Below are 17,498 nucleotides of genomic sequence, written 5' to 3'. Positions count from 1 at the left end.
GCACAAATGCATGCAGAAAATTAAACAAAAAATGCTAAACACGAACTGCTCATTCTGTAATGAATATCTAGAAACAGTTGTACCTATTCTGGCATTGTTCTCACACCAAGGAGTTCAGGAAAGACCTGAGATTTGTTGTTCTTCTTCAGTGTTCTGCCTAATGGAAGGTCCAGCAAAGTTTCTGGGGAAGAATTACAGTCGTGGTTTCCCGTTGCTTTCTGCTGGATTATTGTCGAGGTTTACTCCTCTCAACCATTCACACATACATTCACACCTATGGGCAATTTAGAGTAGTCAATTAGCCTAACTGCATGTCTTTGGACTGTGGGGGAAACCGGAGCACCCAGAGGAAACCCATGCAGACACGGGGAGAACATGCAAACTCCATACTGAAAGGCCTCCGTGAGCCACTGGGCTTGAACCCAGAACCTTCTTGCACCACTGTGCTGCCCCCACAGATTTGTTATTGTTCATATTTTTAAAGATTTTAGATTATTATGGGAAGATTTGGTATTTGGTTTCTTCAATGACCTAATAAGATAAGGCAAATATTTTTATAATAAATTTGATAATGATATTGGCAATATATATCCATTATCTGTAGCTGCTTATCCTGCCCTACAGGGTCGCAGGCAAGCTGGAGCCTATCCCAGCTGACTATGGGCGAGAGACGGGACAAGTTGCCAGGTTATTGCAGGGCTGACACAGAGCCACCAATTAACCTAACCTGCATGTCTGTGGGGGAAACCGGAGCACCCGGAGGAAACCCATGCAGACACGGGGAGAACATGCAAACGCCACACAGAAAGGCCCTCGCTGGCCGCTGGGCTCGAACCCAGGACCTTCTTGCTGTGAGGCAACAGTGCTAACCACTACACCACCGCCCTCCACTACACCATCGCCCTATATATATATATATATATATATATACACACACAAACAGTGTATATATATATATATATATATATATATATATATATATATATATATATATATATGTGTGTGTGTGTGTGTGTGTGTGTGTGTGTGTGTGAAACTACTTTCTAATTTTGAAGAACAAAAAGGCTATCAAAACATCTTTATGTCTTATAATGGTTTTGTCAAGTATGATATACCCCTGGCTCTTTGTTATTGTTCGACGGTACCTGTCAAGAGTTTGGACATATTCAGAATCACAACCAGAATCAGAAATACTTTAATAATCCCAAGGGATTATTAAGTTGCTCACACTCAAGTACAGAGAAGAAATTACAAAATTAAACAGATTTGTAAAATGTATGAAATATGTAAAAAAAAAAAAACCAATAAATAATATATGTAAAAGTATAGAAAAATATGTAAAAATGTAAACCAAATATATTCCACATAATTATGCACATGGAAGGAAAAATAGCCATGGATGGAATGTAGAAAGTTATTGCACAGTTATTACACATAAGTACCCTCCCCATTTCCAGAAAAGTTGAGATATTTTCAAAAATGCAATAAAAACAAAAATCTGTGATTTGTTAATTCACGTGAACCTTTATTTAACTGACAAAAGTACAAAGAAAAGATTTTCAATAATTTTACTGACCAACTTAACTGTATTTTGTAAAGATGAACAAAGTTAGAATTTGATGCCTGCAAATACTCAAAAAAAGTAGGACAGGCAAAATAAGACTGAAAACTTTATATGATATACCCCCACAGTGCTTGTTGGTTTGCCCAGGTGGGAGTAGACACGGTCTAGCAGGTAGATTATGGCATCCTTAACTCTGAGTCGGGGCTGGTTAGGTGAAATGAAGAGGGTCTAGGCTTGGGCTCATGTTGAGGACATGATGCAGCACATAGCTGGGGGCACAGGCTTTGGGGCTGACATCATCAGGGCCCGCAGCCTTGCGTGAGTGGAGACACTTCAGCTGTCTTCTCACCTGGTCAGCAGTGAAACTCATCATATAGGTTTCAGGTGGGGGAGGGGTGGTGGTGTCAGTTTATCCAGGACAGTCACTCCAGGAGACGGGAGGAATGATAATGCCATCACTCGACAATGGTGAACCATTTGGAAGTTGGGGGAGGAGTGGAGGTGTCAATGGTGGACTTGATAGTGCTCCTGAGTAGACAACAGGTTGGTCAAGGGGTCATGAGCGGTGGACACCGAATCAAAATTGGCCCTATCTACACCACCCTCAGCCACTCTGCCACCCATTGGTCTGAAGCGGCTGAGGGTGGTGTGGATAGGGCCGAATCTATGTTATGTTCTTTTGTTAATGAAAAAAACACATGAAACTGAAAATTTGCAAAAATTCAAGTGGAAAAACAGAAATGTTTTAGGAAAAAAAGAAGAACAAAACACAATAACCTGGTTGCACATTCTTTTATAATGCCACATGTGACTGTGCTTAGAAATAAACAGACACATTTAACTTCATGTTCAAATGTAATTATCACACACCTGTCTTCAGTGACGTGATTCTGATTAACGCCAAATAAAGATCAGCAGTTTCTGTGCCATTTGCTTGATACAGTGGTGCTTGAAAGTTTGTGAACCCTTTAGAATTTTCTATATTTCTGCATAAATATGACCTAAAACTCATCAGATTTTCACACAAGTCCTAAAAGTAGATAAAGAGAACCCAGTTAAACAAATGAGACAAAAATATGATACTTGGTCATTTAATTATTGAGGAAAATGATCCAATATTACATATCTGTGAGTGGCAAAAGTATGTGAACCTCTAGGATTAGCAGTTAATTTGAAGGTGAAATTAGAGTCAGGTGTTTTCAATCAATGGGATGACAATCAGGTGTGAGTGGGCACCCTGTTTTATTTAAAGAACAGGGATCTATCAAAGTCTGATCTTCACAACATGTTTGTGGAAGTGTATCATGGCACGAACAAAGGAGATTTCTGAGGACCTCAGAAAAAGCGTTGTTGATGCTCATCAGGCTGGAAAAGGTTACAAAACCATCTCTAAAGAGTTTGGACTCGAACAATCCACAGTCAGACAGATTGTGTACAAATGGAGGAAATTCAAGACCATTGTTACCCTCCCCAGGAGTGGTTGACCAACAAAGATCACTCCAAGAGCAAGGCGTGTAATAGTCAGCGAGGTCACAAAGGACCCCAGAGTAACTTCTAAGCAACTAATGGCCTCTCTCACACTGGCTAATGTTAATGTTCATGAGTCTACCATCAGGAGAACACTGAACAACAATGGTATGCATGGCAGGGTTGCAAGGAGAAAGACACTGCTCTCCAAAAAGAACATTGCTGTTCATCTGCAGTTTCCAAAAGATCACGTGGACAAGCCAGAAGGCTATTAGAAAAATGTTTTGTGGATGGATGAGACCAAAATAGAACTTTTTGGTTTAAATGAGAAGTGTTGTGTTTGGAGAAAGGAAAACACTGCATTCCAATAAGAACCTTATCCCATCTGTGAAACATGATGGTGGTAGTATCATGGTTTGGCCCTGTTTTGCTGCATCTGGGCCAGGACGGATTGCCATCATTGATGGAACAATGAATTCTGAATTATACCAGCGAATTCTAAAGGACAATGTCAGGACATCTGTCCATCAACTGAATCTCAAGAGAAGGTGGGTCATGCAGCAAGACAACGACCCTAAGCACACAAGTCGTTCTACCAAAGAATGGTTAAAGAAGAATAAAGTTAATGTTTTGGAATGGCCAAGTCAAAGTCCTGACCTTAATCCAATCAAAATGTTGTGGAAGGACCTGAAGCGAGCAGTTCATGTGAGGAAACCCACCAAGGTCCCAGAGTTGAAGCTCTTCTGTACGGAGGAATGGGCTAAAATTCCTCCAAGCCGGTGTGCAGGACTGATCAACAGTTACCAGAAATGTTTAGTTGCAGTTATTGCTGCACAAGGGGATCACACCAGATACTGAAAGCAAAGGTTCACATACTTTTGCCACTCCCAGATATGTAATATTGGATCATTTTCCTCAATAAATAAATGACCAAGTATAATATTTTTGTCTCATTTGTTTAACTGGGTTCTCTTTATCTACTTTTAGGACTTGTGTGAAAATCAGGTGATGTTTTAGGTCATATTTATGCAGAAATATAGAAAATTCTAACGGGTTCACAAACTTTCAAGCACCACTGTACCTTCTTGGTTTCGACTTGGTTTTGACATCTAATTTTGACTGGGTTTGCTTACAGAGCAATCAGGATCTTACTATCAAAAGGTATGGAGAGGGGTTCAAAAGAATTTCCAAAACATTTGTTGTACCATGGAGCACCATGAAGGCCATCATCAACAAGAGGAGAAAAAGGGGCACCACAGTCACTTTACCAAGAACAGGACATCACTCCAAAATTGACCAAAAGACAAGAAGTAAATTTCCTTCACCTATCCTCCGAGTGCCTCGGGGCACATAGGGCCTCCACAGAACTTCTCCACCTTTTTCTGTCAGCCGCTTCTGCTCGTACCTCTCTCCATGAGCGCCAGCCACCATCTCCCCTCTCCTTTTCCACAGTTCTCCTCCACGTTGTCTTTGGTCTCCCCCTCTTTCGTTTTCCCTCCAGTGCCCATGTCAATGCCACATTACAGTCACTGTCTTGGTCCTGTCTTAAGATATGGCCAATCATCTTCCATCCCCGGATCTTTACTTCCATACTCAGAGGTTTCATTTCAGCTCTTTCAAGCAGGTCCTCAGTCCTTACATGATCGTTCCATTAGACACGGAGGATTTTGCGAAGACACTTGTGAAAAACATCGACTAATTTGTCATCACCTTTGTTCATTTTCCAGGTCTCACATCCGTAGAGCAGGACGGGTAACACCAGGGTCTTGTAAAGTCTCAGCTTGGTTTTCTTGAAATGCTATTTGTGTTCCAAATTCTCTTAAGCCTGACAAACATACCCCTTGCTTTTGACAGTCTGTTCTGTAAATCTTCCATTCCGCCTCCCTCTTTGCAAACTTTTGCTCCAAGATACGTGAATTCTTCGACCTCTTCGATGTCCTGTCCATCAACTGTAATTCTTGTCTGGTTCTTCGCGTTAATTTTTATAACTTTTGTCTTTCCCAGGTTGATTCTAAGCCTGACCCGTTTGGCTGCCTCTTTCATTCTGGTGGTTTTGTTTTGAATATGTTGTCTTGTAGATGATAGTAATGCTACATCGTCCACAAAATCTAGGTCATCTAGTTTTGATGTTAGCTTCCATCTTATTCCAAACTCTCCGTTACCAACAGTCTTTCTCATGATCCAGTCCATAATGATCAAGAATAGGAATCCCGACATATTACAGCCCTGCTTAACCCCTGTCTTGATATCTAACCACTCACCTCTTTCTCCTTGGTCTTCTATGGCACACTGAAAATCTTCATAAAACAATTTCACAATCCTCACTATCTTCTCGGGAATTCCGTATTTCTGTATTATGATCCATAAACTCTTGCGGTGAACAGAATCGAAAGCTTTCTCAAAGTCTATAAAGTTCACATATAGGGTCGCCTGCCACTCGTTCACCTGTTTGATGATGTTCCTTAGAATAAAGACTTGGTCTGTAGTTCTTCTTCCTCGCCTATAGCCCGCCTGTTCCTTCCTAAGTCTTTCTAGCCTGGGCCCGCCCATCCTAAGTGTGACGCAACACGAGGGCCTGTTGCGAGCTTAGTCTGGCCAGGCAAGCTATCTACAGCTCTTCCAAGCTCCCGAAAAATCGGGAACCAATCAACTTTGAGCATCTCCAACGGCCCTGGGTAGAGACGTGTTCAAGGCACTGACGTAGTAGAACTGCGACCGGAAGCCATAGATTGTTTACAGAATCTATGCCGGAAGTGCTTCATTCACGCTTTTGCATCTATTACGCATAGATGCTGTATTGAAAGCATTCAACGGGAAGTTCTCATTGAAAACAGAGCAAAGAGCAGCCCTGGAGGTATTTATTGAAAGGAAGGACGTTTTCGCCTTGCTCCCGACCGGCTTCGGTAAGAGTTTAATCTACCAGTTAGTCCCGTCGCGTCGCATACGTCAGAGGAAAGAGTGATGTGATTGGTTTAAGCTTCGTCACAGCCTTTTCTGGCTTCGACCAGTAGCAAACTGAGGCATTTCAGGGAGGCGGGTCAACACAGGCTCTGGGAAACGGTTGGGCTTAATATCTTGGCCAGACCAATAGCTCGGACAGCTTTGAAGTCGCGTTAGCCAGACTAAAGTCTTTCATCAGCTCCATTCCTCACTCTGTCAATGACAATTCTCCCCAGTATCTTCCCAATGACAGACAACAGAGTTATGCCTCTTGAGTTCTTACAATCTTTCAGGTTACCCTTTTTCGGCAGCTTTATGATTAATCCTTTTTTCCAAGCCTCTGGGATAACCTCAAACTTCCACATCTTCGACAGTAGCTCTTGTATTTTTCCTGCCGAAAACTCCATGTTTGTCTTCAGTAATTCCGCTGTTATGTTATCAATACCTGGTGCTTTCCCACTCTTCGGCTTTTTAACTGCTTCTTCCACCTCGCCTAAAGTTGGTTTGTTGACTGCTATATCCTGAATTACGTCCTCTCAATCAAAACTTTCATCATCATCGATGGTTATCGGATTCTCTGGTGTTTCTCTGTTCAGTACTTCTTTAAAATGTTCTGTCCATCTTTCCTGTATGTCTTTTCTCTTGTTCAGAAGGTTTCTATTTTTATCCATTACTGTTGCATTTTGCTTAGGTCTTTCATTGCACAAGGACTTTGTGAGTCCATACAGTGCCTTCATGTGTTGACTTCGCGCAGCCTCTTCAGCTTGGCTTGCAATTTTGTCCAACCATCTCCTCTTATCCGCCTTAATGCTCCTTTTCACCTCTCTGTTCTCTTCTACATATTTTGCCCTTAGTTGCCTCTTCACTCTTTCTGAACGAGTACTTAAGATCTTCTTATTAATAGCCTCCCATTGGTCAACTAGCCGCCATGATGACTCACTAATCCACGGTTTCTTCTTTCGTCGGGGCCTGCCTAGTACAGCATCTGCGACTTCTGTGTATGCTTTTCTCAAAACTTCAAAATCCCTTTCTACTTCGCATTGGTCTTCTCGCTCCTCCTCTTCTTGTTGTAAGGCTTGGTACCTGTTCTTCAAGGTAATGTTAAATTCCTTAAGTACGTCTTTATTGCTCAGTTTGGATGTATCGTACTTTACTCTGCTGATGGTCTTTTGCCTCGGAGGTCTTCTTAACCTAAGCTTGATTGTTGTACGTACAAGATAGTGATCACTTCCCAAGTCTGCAGACCTGTAAACCCTTGTATCTTTTACTGAGTTCCTAAATCGCTTACTAATTAGAACATGGTCAATTCGTTTTTTGGTCATTCTATCTGGCGAAATCCATGTCACTTTGTGGATGGATTTATGTGGGAATAATGTTCCAGTAATAACTAACTCGTTCATGTCACACATATCGCAAAGTCTTGTTCCGTTTCCGTTCCGCACTCCTAGTCCGTGATTACCCATGACTCTTTCATAATTCACATTTTGTTCTCCAACTTTGGCATTCATGTCCCCTGTGACAATCAACATATCATGGGCGTTCCTCTTATTCAGCACATCTTGTAATCTTGAGTAGAACTTGTCTTTGATTTCTTCCTCTGCGTCTTCAGTTGGTGCGTAAACATGTATGATCATCAGTTTGATGTGCCTTGATAGGAATCTGGCTTGGATAATCCTCTCGCAAACTGGAGTCCATTCCATAAGGGCTCCTGTTGCCTCTTTGGACATAAGTATACCTACCCCAGCTCTGTGGACATTGTCATTTCTTCCGGAGTAGATAATTGTCTCTCGATCGACTAGCTGTACTTTCCCTTGTCCAGTCCAATGTGTTTCGGTAATTCCCATGATAGCTATTCCTCTCTTACTCATTTCCCTTGCCGCTTGGGCAAGATTTCCAGCTCTATACAACGTGCGCACATTCCAGTTTCCTATCTTTATGGTGTGTTTCGGGTGCACCAATGACCTTATCAGCCTGGGTGCGTCCTTTAGGCTTTGGCTCCCGTGCATCATTGTGCATCTACTATGAGGTACAGTCATGGTGGTGTTCCCTTCCGGTGAATCAGTTTTGCTTCTGGTTTCTGTAATACATGTATTTTACGGGAGTGGGTTATCAGCCCACAGCCCAACCCCCAACCTGGAGGACCAGGGGATCATTCTTTGTCTGGCCCCTACCCTTCGACCTGTCCAACATGGGTGACCCTGTCAGGAGTCTAGGACTCCAGTCGGCATAGCTCTAGGGGTCATTGAACATGCAAACCGCCTCACCACGAATAAGGTGATGATCCCGATCGAGACAGAGAAGTAAATTTATCAAGGCATTAATCAGAGAAGCAACCAAGCAAGAAGCTAAAGGTAACGTTCAGCATGATGCTATCACCATAAATCCTCACTTTAGAAGCACAGCTGATGAAGGATTGTTCTGCAGAATGTTCTTTTTCTATGCAAACTTTGTGTACTATTGTGTGCACTTAATTTTTTTAACTAATATATGACTGATATTTATGTGCTTGGGACAACCACATATAATTATTACTCAAAAATGAAAAACAAAAATCTACAACCCAATAAACCTCAATACTTTTATTAAAGAGGAGTTTTATTATGAACTGTTTTAAGAAGAAGAAGAAGCCTTTATTTGTCACATGCACGCTCAAGCACAGTGAAATCCATCCTCTGCATTTAACCCATCTGAAGCAGTGAACACACACACAAGTGAGCAATGAGCACACACACACACACACACACACACACACACCCAGAGCAGCGGGCAGCTATGCTACAGCGCCCGGGGAGCAGTTGGGGATTAGGTGCCTTGCTCAAGGGCACTTCAGCCCAAGGCCGCCACTAACCGCATGACTTTGAACTGTGAGAGCACATATCTCTCACAGTTCAAGGTCAACATATCTCTCTGGCATATCACTGCAGTGACGTGGCGCTCTGATGGCTTCAGCCATCAAAGTCTCTAGGGAAGAATTACAGTAATGGTTTGCCTTCTACTGGATTATTATAGAGGTTTTTTTTCCTCTCAATCATTCTTACACACACACGCACACACACACCTATGGACAGTTTAGAGTCACCAGTTAACCTAACCTGCATGTCTTTGGACTGTGGGGGAAACCGGAGCACCCGGAGGAAACCCATGCAGACACGGGGAGAACATGCAAACTCCACACAGAAAGGCCCTCGCCGGCCACGGGGCTCGAACCCGGACCTTCTTGCTGTGAGGTGACAGTGCTAACCACTACATCACTGTGCCACACCGTTTTGCTTTCATAGTTGAAAAAAAAAAGACATTTGTCAAGACCTGCATGGTAAAAGCATTAGGATGAAGTACTATTTATAGTTTTGCTTACTGGTGTCATCCACTCATAATAGGTCTCCATTCACTCTCTCTGAGGGCAAATACCAATCATTTGAACTAATATAAAATTTTTAGATGATTTAACACTGTCAGTATTTGCGCCATAGAAATCATTATTAGAATCAGAAACTCTTGGCTGCCAAGCACTAAAATGTACCAGGAATTCACATTGGTAACATGTGGAAATCCAAATATTTCACAAATATTCACACATCCTTCAGACAAAGGATGATTTTTTTGGGCCTGTGTAATATTTTGTACTTCCACTCAGGGATTGAAAAGTCTCATCTCATCTCATTATCTCTAGCCGCTTTATCCTGTTCTACAGGGTCGCAGGCAAGCTGGAGCCTATCCCAGCTGACTACGGGCAAGAGGTGGGGTACACCCTGGACAAGTCGCCAGGTCATCACAGGGCTGACACATATGCCGCTTTTCCACTACAAACGCAGCTGAGTCGGGCTGAGCCGTGCCGTGCTGAGTCGGGCTGAGCGGGGCTGTTGGGGTTGCATTTCGACTACAACCGCGCTGAACCGTGCTGGCTGGAAGTGGGTGGACACATTGGGTGGAGTTAGCGAAAGTGGGTGGACGTCATGTGATGTCGTTAAGCAGCGCAAACAGTGACATCAGTGAGCTTTTAAGCGGTAGTCTCACGACCCGAATAGTAAACAATAAACATGGAGGACATGGAGTCGTTAGTGTTGCTGGTCTTGGTTCTGTGGCTTGTTGTCACCGACAACGCCAACAGATACTGGCAAGAGCGTATACATGAGGCGAGGCGCATAAGGCTTCATAATTCTCGTAATTCTCCTTCTTCCGGGTTTACGGTGTTTACAGATCCCAGCATGCTCGCGGGGCGTGTGTGGGCATGTGAGGACACTCCTCCTCACCAATCAGTGCACAGGGGAGTGTCTGCTCACGCCCCTAGCCTCACTCGGCACGGTTTGGCTCGCTTCAGCCCCACTCCAAAACGGTGCGAGTTTTAGGGGCTAAGCAGGGCTGAAGCGAGCTGAGTCGTGCTGTTTTTTGGTAGTCGAAACGCGAGCCGTGTCGGGCTGAAGTGAGCTGAAGCGAGCTGAAAAAGGGTAGTGGAAAAGGGCCAATAGACACAGACAACCATTCACACTCACATTCACATCTACGGTCAATTTAGAGTCACCAGTTAACCTAACCTGCATGTCTTTGGACTGTGGGGGAAACCGGAGCACCCGGAGGAAACCCACGCGGACACAGGGAGAACATGCAAACTCCGCACAGAAAGGCCTTTGCCGGCCACGGGGCTCGAACCCGGACCTTCTTGCTGTGAGGTGACAGCGCTAACCACTACACCACCATGCCGCTGGATTGAAAAGTGCCTAGTTATAATTATAATTATACCAAATTATATAATTTAACTTTTTGTGGTGTAACTGTTGTTTTGGGGCTGACAATACATAATAATATCTAACAGTTAGTTATTCCACGAAATCGAGTTGTACATGAACTGATAGCCAACGAGACGCGTAGCACTGAGTTGGCTATAAGCCATGTATGACAAGATTGAGTAGAATAACTTTTATTCTATCCACATTCACTGGATTTTGAGAAACAGAGCATTTTTATTTTTATTTTTTGCAAATTCGATAAATAAAAACTTGATACAAAACGTCCGACAAAATAATTTCCGCTTAGAATGTAAACAAACCGGCTAAATGACAATAGCAATTTGTGAAAAATGTCTCATCTCATCTCCTCTAGCCGCTTTATCCTGTTCTACAGGGTCGCAGGCAAGCTGGAGCCTATCCCAGCTGACTACGGGCGAAAGGCGGGGTACACCCTGGACAAGTCGCCAGGTCATCACAGGGCTGACACATAGACACAGACAACCGTTCACACTCACATTCACACCTACGGTCAATTTAGAGTCACCAGTTAACCTAACCTGCATGTCTTTGGACTGTGGGGGAAACCGGAGCACCCGGAGGAAACCCACGGGGACACGGGGAGAACATGCAAACTCCACACAGAAAGGCCCTCGTCGGCCACGGGGCTCGAACCCGGACCTTCTTGCTGTGAGGCGACAGTGCTAACCACTACACCACCGTGCCACCCTTGTGAAAAATATGATAATAATAATTCTTGAAAAATAAAAAAAAGATATGTCTTGACCATCAAATACTTTTATTCCATATTTTGTTGCTTTTTTTGGTATTTTTTTCAAGTAGAGTTTTTATTTCATCCTCAGTTGGTTCAGCAAAACACTCTGCCATTTTCTCCTTCTTCTTTTAGTTTTTTTTATTTTTGTTTTGTTTTTTTGGTGGTTGGCAAACCAACTGAAAGGTGCATTACTGCTACTGATCGGGCTGGAGTGTGGAACAGGAGATATTGGGGGGGAAAGCTATATTCTTTTAGCTATTTCTGTTTCTTTTAAATACTTGATAACAAAGTGACTTGATGTCACTTGATATCTTGATATCTGACTTGATGCACTCTGCCATTTTGTTTTTCTCTACTCACGGTATATGAGCTGATAGCCTAGTAGTAGAGGAGCCAATCAAAGTGCGCAGTTGCTCATATCCAGTGAATGTGGATAGAATGAAATAGAATATAATAGAATAATAGATACAGTACCAGTCAAACATTTGCATACACTTATTCATTACTTTGAACAAGAAATGTGTCCAAATATTTGACTGTTTCTGTATATTCAATAACCAGCTTGTAAATCAAATACAGCCCAAACACCTGTGAAATTTAGATCGTAGTGTGGGAATAGTGTGATAACTTAGACGAAAGGTAAAAAAAAAAAAGGGTTCATATCAGTGGCGGCTGGTAGTCTTTCAAACAGGGGAGGCTGGTTGGTTACGATATTTCCAGATTTTAAAAGAAAAAACATCAATTTTGCCCATACTCTTGCCTCTGATCTGGCTGATTGTTGGCAGGGTCACAAACTGTGAAATAACAGGTTCTTTTGGCCCATTAGCCTACTGTCCAATATACATGATTTTAAAATTGTGGCATGTTGTTTAAAAATTGATCATTATTGAAAGCAGCTCTTTGTCAGGAACCTCAGCAGTAGAGCTGGGTGCCACACATTTCATTCAATGACACTTTCCCTATATTTTACTTATTTTGACTGAGAAATGTTTTATTGACAATTTTGATAACCCTTCACTTTTAATCCAGGTCTGTAGTGTGAAATGTTCTCGGCTGTGTTTTTGTTTAAAAATGTTTTCCAAATTGTAGCTGTGTTTAATTCGTATCCAGAAAAATATATATTCCAATATAATATACTCAGCATAAACATTTTAAATAGATTCTATATTTTTGGTCCATCCATGACATATTACTAAAGTAGTCTATTTACTGTTGTTGATGTGGGTCACTTGCTGTTAGCCAATTCACTTTCTCGTACCAGGAGAGCTGAAAGGAACGAGTATTATTCCCTACCTTTTTCACCAAGTCAATTTGAGGCGTTGGTCTACCCTGCTCTTTAATTTTAATTTTTTCCTCGAAAGGAAGACTGGCAAATGGCTTCGCCAAAATTAAATCAGCAATGCTTGGCATCCGTGCGCAGCTTTCTTGCTAGCTGACTAGCCCCCTCAAGTTCAAGTTCAGTCACTCAAATAAATGAAATTTCTGGAACTAAGATAGCAAACGACAACACTATATTTACACTTTATTTACAATGAAAATATATACAAACTAAAAAAGCTGGTAGAAACCGTATGTAATGAATGAAATCGAAATGTAAGCTGATCTCTTACAATACACCACAGCACTTGCGAATCCGCATGGGACTGAACTGAGATTCACCGCTGCCTGTCTATAGTTGAAACGAGCTGTCAATCAAAGAAAATATCCGGCCACTTTCACCAATCACCAGTCTCCTCGCGGAAACTGCCATGTCCCTCCCACTGTGAGGCTCGGAGTCTGTGGGCGGGCATTTTCGCAGTATTTGTCCAATAACCGTCTTGCATTTTGAGATTTGAAAAGCACATAGCTCCCAAATGCCATTGAAGTCCACTGAGGCTGGGAGTCCGTGAGACTTCGTGGGCGGGCGTTTTCGCAGTATTTGTCCAATAACCGTCTTGCATTTTGATATTGAAAAGCGCAGAGCTCCCAAATGCCATTGAAGTCCACTGAGGCTGGGCTGCATCGCGCTGTCACGAGGGGGAAAAACTCACGCACACATTAGGCGAACTGGGGAAAGTTATAACGGAATGATTTCGCACTGTAGTTGGGTTGAGCACATATATTTATATGATTCTGGATCTGAAATAGCAATGTTATAAGGTCGGCTATAACATAAGCCTAGCGCAATTCATCCTACACGATGTTCGTCATTTTTAGAGGAGGCTGAGCCTCCCTCGTTGTCTTAGAGCAATCGCCCGTGCTTCATATACTTTTGCCACTCACAGATATGTAATATTGGATCATTTTCCTCAATAAATAAATGACCAAGTATAATATTTTTGTCTCATTTGTTTAACTGGGTTCTCTTTGTCTATTTTTAGGACTTGTGTGAAACTCTGATGTTGTTTTCGGTCATATTTATGCAGAAATATAGACAATTCTAAAGGCTTCACAAACTTTCAAGCACCACTGTACGTAACTATACAGTACATGGATAAAAACGTCATGTTCTTTAATAAATTAAACTTGTTAATATTGGCAAACTGCTGTTGTATCAGACAAATAAAACACTTTGAGGTGATCTGTTATTTGGAAATAGTCAACTTTGAGACAGTAACACAACACTATTGTTGTTTATTGTTCTATACCAACATGCCCAATCTGTTTTATTCCTCTCAAATAAAATGTATGGATGGAGTGTTGTTTGAGCCACAGTAAGGTTGAACCACCTAGTTCCTTTGTCTCGACAAGTACCAGGCCCCGGATATGGGAATGGGAATCTTTTCAGCATATGCACTAGTCAAGATGACCTAAACCGAGACCAAGTCATAACCAAGACGAAATTGTATCAAGACCAAGACAAAACCAAAACTTGGACTGGTTGAGATCAGGTCAAGACAGAGATCAAGGCAGAGCGAGACCGAGTCAAGCCCAGGATCAGACTCATGTGTGTGAAGGGGTGAAAGACATTAACAGGAAGAAAAAGTTCAAATGAGCAACGAATCACGTTATTGATCGCATTTGAAGCAGGAAATTTTCCATCCAATCACAGTAACAATGTTAACAAATAAATCAGACAATGCACAGGCAATTGAGTGATATTCCCACAGGTGTGGTCTTAACCGGTCTTGAAATAAAATCCGGAGTCTTCTATGTCTGACGCCAGGACAAGACCGAGTAAAAATGCGGTCGATTCTGAGATAAGACTGAGACCTTTAAAAAGTGGTCTTGAGAACAGTCTCAAGTACTACAACACTAATATGCACTCTGTCTCAGCTTTGGTGAGGATGTGAGTGGAGAAAAACACAGTGAGGACACTCAAAAACATTAGAAATGGGTCAGGACAGACAAGGAGACATTGGGCTTTTTGAGTTCATTTTCCTGATATTACTTACAATGTGGCAATGTTCCAGTCTTCCTTCAGGGTGTGACACATGGCAATTCCCAGGAACATAATAGTAGATTAATAATTCAGTGCTTATAAATTATTTCCAGGGAAAAGCAGGTGTTGTTGTTTTATGGAAGATCACCCTTATTAGTGACTTGTTATTGATTCTATATATATTTATATGTTGACCATGGCACGGTGGTGTAGTGGTTAGCGATGTCGCCTCACAGCAAGAAGGTTCTGGGTTCGAGCCCAGTGGCTGACGGGGGCCTTTCTGTGTGGAGTTTGCATGTTCTCCCCGTGTCCGCGTGGGTTTCCTCCAGGTGCTCTGGTTTCTCCAACAATCCAAAGACATGCAGGTTAGGTTAACTGGCTTCTGTAAATTGTCCATAGGTGTGTGTGTGTGCGTGTGTGAGAATGATTGAGAGGAAAAAACCTCTATAATAATCCAGTAGAAGGCAAACCATTACTGTAATTCTTCCCTAGAGTCTTTGATGGCTGAAGCCATCAGAGCGCCATGCCACGTCACTGCAGTGATATGCCAGAGAGATATGTTGACCTTGTGTTAAGAAGAAGAAGAAAGAAGAAACCTTTATTTGTCGCGTGCACACTTCAAGCACAGTGAAATTCATCCTCTGCATTTGACCTATCTGAAGCAGCGAACACACGTACACACACCCAGACCAGTGGGCAGCCAGTACTACAGTGCCCGGGGAGCAGTCAAGGGTTAAGTACCTTGCTCAAGGGCACTTCAGCCCAAGGCCGCCCCACATTAACCTAAATGCATGTCTTTGGACTGTGGGGGAAACCGGAGCACCCAGAGGAAACCCACACAGACACGGGGAGAACATGCAAACTCCACACAGAAAGGCCCTCGCTGGCCGCTGGGTTCGAACCCAGAACCTTGCTGTGAGGTGACTGTGCTAACCACTACACCACCGTGCTGCCCAGTAACTTAACTTCTTGTGTGTGTTTATTTCAATGGGCTTGGCCTGATGGACTCCGTAGCACAGATGATGACTGAACAGTAAACAGACTGCTGGAGTTGCTCTATTAGATACAACATTTCATTTAAATTGCACAGTGAATATATCCCAGATTGGTACCTAAATCATGAATGACTATTGGAAAGTGGTTATGGCATTAGATCGTAATGGGAAAATATTTAATGGAAACCAATTGAACCAATTTCCATAAGTGAGTTAAACAATAGTGGCAGCATGGTGGTGTAGTGGTTAGCGCTGTCGCCTCACAGCAAGAAGGTCCGGGTTCGAGCCCCGTGGCCGGCGAGGGCCTTTCTGTGCGGAGTTTGCATGTTCTCCCCGTGTCCGCGTGGGTTTCCTCCGGGTGCTCCGGTTTCCCCCACAGTCTAAAGACATGCAGGTTAGGTTAACTGGTGACTCTAAATTGACCGTAGGTGTGAATGTGAGTGTGAATGGTTGTCTGTGTCTATTGCCGCTTTTCCACTACCAACGTGGCTGAGTGTGGCTGTTGGAGTTGCATTTCGACTACAACCGCGCTGAACCGTGCTGGCTGGAAGTGGGTGGACACATTGGGTGGAGTTAGCGAAAGTGGGTGGACGTCACGTGATGTCGTTAGGCGGCGCAAACAGTGACATCAGTGACCTTTTAAGCGGTAGTCTCACGACCTGGATAGTAAACAATAAACATAGAGGACATGGAGTCGTTAGTGTTGCTGGTCTTGGTGCTGTGGCTTGTTGTCACCGACAACGCCAACAGATACTGGCAAGAGCGTATAGATGAGGCGAGGCGCATAAGGCTTCAGAAATTCTCGTAATTCGTAATTATTCTTCTTCTGGGTTTACGGTGTTTACAGATCCCAGCGTGCTCGCGGGGCGTGTGTGGGCATGTGAGGACACTCCTCCTCACCAATCAGTGCACAGGGGAGTGTCTCCTCACGCCCCTAGCCCCACTCGGCTCGGTTTGGCTCGCTTCAGCCCTACTCCAAAACCGTGCGAGTTTTGGGTGCTGAGTAGGGCTGAAGCGAGCCCAGTCGCGCCGCTCTGAGGTAGTCTAAACGCAAGCCGTGTTGGGCTGAAGTGAGCTGAAAAAGGGTAGTGGAAAAGGGCCATATGTGTCAGCCCTGTGATGACCTGGCGACTTGTCCAGGGTGTACCCCACCTTTCGCCCGTAGTCAGCTGGGATAGGCTCCAGCTTGCCTGCGACCCTGTAGGACAGGATAAAGCGGCTAGAGATAATGAGATGAGTTAAACAATATTTCTGATGATTTTAGCCTTTCCTTAATTTCTACCTAATGTGACGTGCTCTGATATCGCTTTGGCAGTGCTAGTTATTTACATTAAGGGAGTACTGATTGTGGTCGGGCACTTAGCCGTGACTTTATTGCCACAATAATGGAAAGAGAAGGGGGGAAAGGGTTTATTTTTATGCTTTAAATGAATAGTCAACATTTAGTGTGTTGTCCTTGCCCATTAATAAAGCCAATACCACTGAATTTGATGGTACCTTAGATTCATTAATCTTGTATGTATACTTTAGCGATGGATAACTTTCTGTGTTGTTATGTATCTTTTTTTTTTTTATCAGTATACACTTTCCATTGCAGTGGCCTCACTCAGTGAGCACGTTTAAATCACATTTCCGGTTCAGTGTAACAGGGTGTTTGGCTGCATGGCTGCACTGA

Source organism: Neoarius graeffei, chromosome 21 (assembly GCF_027579695.1).
Source record: "Neoarius graeffei isolate fNeoGra1 chromosome 21, fNeoGra1.pri, whole genome shotgun sequence".
NCBI lineage: Eukaryota > Metazoa > Chordata > Actinopteri > Siluriformes > Ariidae > Neoarius > Neoarius graeffei.
This window is presented reverse-complemented; position numbering follows the sequence as displayed.